The following is a 6,000-nucleotide window of genomic DNA, read 5'->3' as shown; positions in this document are numbered from 1 at the left end:
AAGTCAATTCCTTTCACCATTACAACTACTTTCATTCATAATTTAGTTATGGTATATATATTTAGCAGTCTTTTACCCTAATACCACTTTTTAAAAAAAGCGTCAGATTTGCATATTCATTTAGAATAACATGATTTGGATAGTGTGGAGCTTAGATTGATTTATTTTAATGAAGTACCTTAGAACAGGTAAAATTAAATAATTTCATCCAGACAGGATAATTATTTTACTCTGGGCTGCTTTCTCCCAAAGGATACATAGTCCTTATCCTATGAAAGTCTTTGTTTCAACTTAAACTTTTATCTTGAAGTACAATCCAGAATATTTCATTCTCATATTTCCCCCCCGCCCCCCAGCTTTTCTTATATATAAACAAAATCCCTCTGTTGGTAGCATTTTTTACAATGAAACTCACTGCAAAATGACATGTTCTGTGAACTGGATGTCCTAGTCAAGTCTTCAGCATCACAGTATTATTCTATGAGGTCTCATAGGCTTATGGGATAAGAATGCAGTAATCAGATGATGAATTTAGCTGCAAGAAAAAAATCTTTTGAGTAATTTTGTTTCTCTTTTCTCCAAACTTCAAGTTTATGGCCAGACTACTTATAAGACAGAGCAGGATGAAAATGCTACTGCAGTTCTTGTGTATGTAGAATGCTGTGAAGCCAAAACCTGGAGATCATCAGCAGTGTTAGGGCAAAAGTCCTCTACTATTGCAGTCCAGACACAGGTTGCTGACATGAAACTTAGTTAAAAGAAAAAAAAGATCATCTAATTATTTGTAGGTGATTTGTATCTGTATATTTTACCAACAGATGGCAAAAATTTCTAACAGAAGATTCAGAAACTGTCCAGCTGTGATTTATTCTGAATTACTGAGTAGCGTGGAAGGAGATGGCACTGCAAGTATTTGTGACCGGGTGGAAGCAAAATCTTAATCCTGTAGGAATACATTACACAATTTCTAAACTTTTTGCTAAGGATTAGTGTCTCAGGTTAGTGCAGTGGTGTTTTGGAAGCTGGGAGGGGGGTGCACAGTGGTGGCTCCTGTGAGAAGCTACTGGAAGCTCCCGTTTCCAAATCTGTCCCTGCCTCTGGCCAATGCTGAGCAGATACAGGGAGCTGGATGTGCTTCTGCGAGTAACTTTTGAAGAAGGGGAAAACAAAACTGCAGAAATATAGAAAAAAGCTGCAGAGCAGAGCAAAGGAGGAAATGAGAGCAAGTAATGCCAGAGCAAAGACACCAAGGTCAGTGAGGAAGGACGGGGAGATGGTGCCTGAGCAGAGATTTCTCTGCAGCCCATGAGGAGATGGCGGCTGTGCCCCTGCAGCCCAGGGAAGCAGCCCCTGAAGTGTCACGGGTGGGCAGACATGGAGCTGCAGCCTGTGCAGGATCATGGAGAGGGGCAGATGTGGATCTGCAGCCCTGGAGGACCCCGTGGCAGGGGAGGTGACTGCTCCTGCAGCAGCCGTGACTCTGTCTGCAGCCCAGGCCGGAGCAGTCTGTGCCTGAGGGACTGCACCTGTGGGAGGGACTCACGTCCCAGGGGTTCCTGAAGGACTCTCTGCCATGAGAGGGACCCCGCGTTGGAGCAGGGAAGGGCTGTGAGGAGTCCTCATCCTGAGGAGGAAGGAGCGGCAGAAACAGCGTGTGGGGAACTGACCCTAAACCCCCCCTGCCCCTCCCTGTGCCCTGAGGGGGAGGCAGCAGGGAAGCGATTCGGGCCCGGGAAGAAGGGAGGAGTATGGGATCTGTATGAAGATCTGATCATGTTTTCTCTTTCTCCTTGTAAATTAGGTTTTTTTCTTCTGAAGTTGTGCCTGTCTGTTTTTTGCTGGTTACCATAACTGGGGACTGAAAACCTCCCTGTCCTTGTCTTGATTCAGGAGCCTTTGGGTGGATTTTCACCTCCCTGTCCACAGTGAGGGTGGGGGGTGAGTGAGCAGAGGCCCGGTTGGTACCGGCTGGGCCTAAGCCATGACAATAAGGCTGAAAGATGTCAATATTTGCATGTAGGAGTCAAGCAAAAATGTGCAAGATGCACAAAGGCAGAACTTGAGTACATGAATATCACATTCAAAGGATATGGCCTGTAACTATTTCAATTTTGTCAGTTCTGAGTATTTCATTACCGTGGAGAACTGAGAAATCTCCACATCCTTCTTTTCCCAGATTAGCTCATTCCCTCTTTGAATCAAGTCACTTAGAAATAAAATCTAAAATTAAACTGGCATTTGCCTTAATCGTACCGCTAACTGTGCTGCATATTTCATGCCTGTCTTATTTGCTTAATATATTCTTGGAGTCACATTGCATCATATTTTGATTTTAGCACAGTAGGGCCTTATGTGGTTATTTGTATGTCTCAGTTTGCAGGAACCTAATAATGGACTGGGACTGCCTCTGTGCTATGCGTCCTATAAACAGAGACTGCAATTCCCTTGAAAATCCTATCCCAGAAAGCTCAGCCCAGGTGTAACATGAGAGACCGTGTCACTGTGTCAGTGGGGGCAGAGGGGTGGGATGGGACAGGACAGAGCTAACAGGTTGTGATGAGAGTAAATAGTTAGACATTCGTGTAGTCTCTCTTGGTAGAGAGTTGAACAAATTTATGTTGTATTTTACATAGAGCAAAACAGCAAAAAAACCCCTTAAACCAACCACTTTTAGAAATAAATCTTACTTTGTCATAGGTAAATGAAGGGGCCTTTTATGGAGAGGGCAGAATCCTCTCTGTTTTTTACAGCTCTCCCTTTAGTCGTTGCTATTGCTTGAGAAAATAAAGTCAGGCTTAGTTGCAGAATCTTCACAGCTACAAAGATGACATTTTATCAGACCCTGATTGTACTCTGCTACCACAACGAGTAATTAGTCCCTAATTAGTTGGATTTTCTGACAAATATGTGATGGGAACTCACCATGTGTTACTGGCATCCGAAACAATTTTATCCTTTTAGCTGTAAGGAAGTACCACTGTCAAGTGCATAAGCCTGATTTTCCCACGTTAGCAGTACATGGTAGGAACTGAATAATCTCCATTCCAAGGTGCAAATTTGCTTGTGTGTGAAGAAAGATGCTTATCACATTTATATAGCCATTGAAAGTGTAGCTAGAAAAAGACAGTGATATTTCTAGGCTCCCTTTTCTGCTGTTCTTGCCAATAATTAATAGCATAACCCTATAACAGTTTGTACATGTATCAAGTTATCGAGAGTGTGATTTTTCAAAAGTGCCCAATTCTCCTCTGCTGTCATTACAATTAGTGGGAAGGTCGTTACTGGGACTGGTAATACACAAGACTTTTCATTCCTTACTCCATTGGTTTTCTAGCACATGAACAACACTTCTAGGCCATGTCTTCATTTACTTTCCTTCCTCCCTGTTCTCATTTCTGTTCTAAAATCTAGATCTAGGCAACCTCCTCCTCAGTGATCACTTGGGATATTTTTAATGAGAACTTCATCTTGTTATCTCACCTGTGTGACCTTTGCCACTGTGCAGTGGGATGTTACCAGTGTTGCTGTGTACAGATCTTCTGCAAGGAGAGATGGAAGCCCTCTATTTTTTGTGCATGTTTTTATTGAGAATTTGGTAGGATGAGATTGTAGAGAAAAAAAACCATCAGTGAAGCCTAATGCATAGGCTTGGTGAAGCTTCTGTTTTTTTTGTTTCTGAGGACAGATTTGAGCATAGAAGGTCGTTGTGATTTTGAAGCAATAGAAATGGAGAAGAAAGGCTTACTCACTTGGAGAGTCCTGGATTCAAATCACATTGATGCAGTATAGAGCTCATTAGAAGATTTGAGCACAAGACATATTGTAAACATATTTAATTGCAGGATGGTGGAATCACTGTGGAGAATCCTTTTTTACAGAGCTTGTTTCTTCTGTCTAGATTGAATCCTCTGCTGGAATAATTTACACAGAGACTCATTTAGTATAAGCATTACAACGGCTTTCCAGAGAAGTTCCTTTAGTATAGAAGTTCCCTTCAAACACTTCATGAAAGCAGCTTAACCTCTTACTGCTACCAGTGTGTGACATTAATAAAAAAACTTTGTTAGTTCATTTTTTGAAAATCACTTCAGAAAAATGTGCATTAGAATTCCTGTGGATGTAAGTCTTGGCACAGCCTCATGAAGTGCAGTGTGGTCTGAAAAGTCGTGTAATATAAGAAACTGTATTTGTAAAAAGACAGGTAGGAACCAAACATAGCTGATAGAGCAGGCACAGAGTGTAAGTAGAAATGTGATGACCATTCTCAGCAGCAGCCCTGCTCACCTTTTTGTAGGTCACATGTCTGTCATCCTGTGGCATCCAAACCTCTTTTCAGAAAATACTTCTCAGGCAGCAAGAGTATTCTCCCTTCTCTTAAAACAGCTTGCACTATAGTATGTGAGAGAGAAGTTTGCACACCTGCAGTTATTTTGACTCCCAGAATAGCATGGGCTTGATGAGCTAATTAATCTTGAGGGTGTTAAAACTCATGATACTGACATATCTGCATGGGGATAGCAGAAATGACACAAGGACCTGTGGAACCACACCTGTCTTCTGGTGTGGTAACCAAAATATCCTTGGTGATTCTGAAGCTCATTAGATGCAGTTAAGCAACAGAATTGCTTACCTATGACTAAGCAAGGAATAAGGGCTCAGTTTGCTTTCCTGAATGTAGATACCTAGTGCTGTGTCAGATGCTTTAGGTTACTTGAGGCATCTACAGAGAGTGAAAGATAGTACAGAATCATGTGTTACATCTGATAGCTCTCTCCAGATGGCACACGTTCTTCTGGAGCTGAGTGTAGAGGCCAGGTGAGATATTGGATATTAAATGGCAATAGGTATCTGTGTGTAAGCAACTAAATCAAGGCCCAAGGTATGCAGTTAAGGGGGAGAAACTAAAATTAGGTGATCCTGTTTGGATATCTACAGAGTTCAGTCCACAAAAGGCCTGTAAACTCCTACTGTAACTAACAGACTCAGTAGAGCTTTAATAGAATCATTGAATTTTGGTAACTCTGCTCACAATAAGTAGATTAGGGCTTGAATCATTTACCTGAGTATTATAATCTAGTGTCATTTAGGATATTAAGGGGTGCCCAAGACATCTTCCTGTGGCTAGTAAGGTGTGTCTACTTTAGCATTTTAGAACCAACTAAAAATGTATTTCTGAGCTGAGTGACTTATGACTTGTGTGTTGATGCATATTGCAGTGTTCTTAAGCACGGAAAGAAGATTTCCTTCATCTGCAACTAAACCAGCAGATGTGATCCAGGAGTTTACCTGAAGTGCTCAGTAACTCAGATGTATTCAGTATATGGTTGGTCTATGTTCCCAAATAGGGACAGTGGGAACACTGTCCTCAGCACCATTTCCTTCTCCTTGTACTGCATGGTACTACTTGCCCATGCATACTTTCTGCAGCTGTGTAAGATTCAAAAGAGTTGGATAGTCTGGTGATTGATGTCAAATGGGTTTAGGCAGTGCAGGTGGGTGAGTTAATCCCATCTCCTCTAGCAGCTTAGACATCTCCCTCACCTGCAGAGACAATTACATTTAGGTGCCCTCTCCTAGAGGTGAATCCCACTGAAATTGTCTTCTTCAAACTGTTACAAAACAAGAATATTAATAAGCAATAAATTCTTCACTGTGAGGGTGGTGAGACACTGGCACAGATTGGCCAGGGAAGCTGTGGCAGCCCCATCCCTGGAAGTGTTGAAGGCCAGGTTGGATGGGGCTTTGAGCAACCTGGTCTAATGAAAGGTGTTCCTGCCCATGCAGGTGGTTTGGAACTAGATGATCTTAAAGGTCCCTTCCAACCCAAACCATTCCATAATTATATAAATCTTTGCAACTTGTGGTAAGTGTGAATATTTGCACAACAGTTCCTTCAGACCCATGCATCATCACAGACGACACTAAGCTGGGGGGGAGTGTCGATCAGCTGGAAGGCAGGAGGGCTCTGCAGAGGGACCTGGACAGACTGGAGAGTTGGGC

Source organism: Calypte anna, chromosome 3, assembly GCF_003957555.1.
Source record: "Calypte anna isolate BGI_N300 chromosome 3, bCalAnn1_v1.p, whole genome shotgun sequence".
NCBI classification, from domain to species: Eukaryota; Metazoa; Chordata; class Aves; order Apodiformes; family Trochilidae; genus Calypte; species Calypte anna.
The sequence above is the reverse complement of the archived record's forward strand: the minus strand, read 5'-3'. Positions refer to the sequence as shown.